The sequence below is a fragment of the Dipodomys spectabilis genome, unplaced genomic scaffold (genome assembly GCF_019054845.1).
Source record: "Dipodomys spectabilis isolate Male_0828 unplaced genomic scaffold, ASM1905484v1 ptg000110l, whole genome shotgun sequence".
Classification (NCBI taxonomy): domain Eukaryota; kingdom Metazoa; phylum Chordata; class Mammalia; order Rodentia; family Heteromyidae; genus Dipodomys; species Dipodomys spectabilis.
In genome coordinates, this window is record NW_024870787.1 from 4527364 (window position 1) to 4527955 (window position 592).

A 592-nucleotide genomic window follows, 5' to 3' on the forward strand; every position below is an offset into this window, starting at 1 on the left:
TTGCAGAGTTCTGGCAAGTATTTGTTGATCAATTCTTGACAGGGTGCACATAAGCTCTACTTGTTCCCACTGATCTCTGTGTTGCTTTAATTGGAAGTAATAAAGGATTTTTGTGTGGCAAAGACTGCAGTTCAAAGCCATCCCAGGCAGAAAAATCCCTTCAGACTCGCCCAACTAACCAGCAAAATGCCAAGCTGGATGCTGCCTCAAAAATTAACCAGCTAAATGTGGCCGTTTGACTCAAAATGGGAGTATGCTCGCCTTGAGCAGAAGTGCTCAGTGAAAGTGCTCAGGCTTTGAGTTCAAAGACCATGTCCCAGCCACAAGCACCTAGATCCCAGGACAATGTGGAAAAGAATAAGAGGAGATGATGTCACATCAGCCACTTTGTGCCTGCCCTTTCAAAATTAACCAGAGCCAAGAAGTCATTAGAAACAAGATGAGAAGCTTGTCCATCTAATGTTCATATCTAAAAAACTTCTAACTGGACAGGAATTTACATTCTTGCCTTTGTTACTGCTATTTATAGGAAATTATCAAGATATTTTATCAGGCCCTTAAATACTCCAATAGTAGTTTCTGACTGGTTATG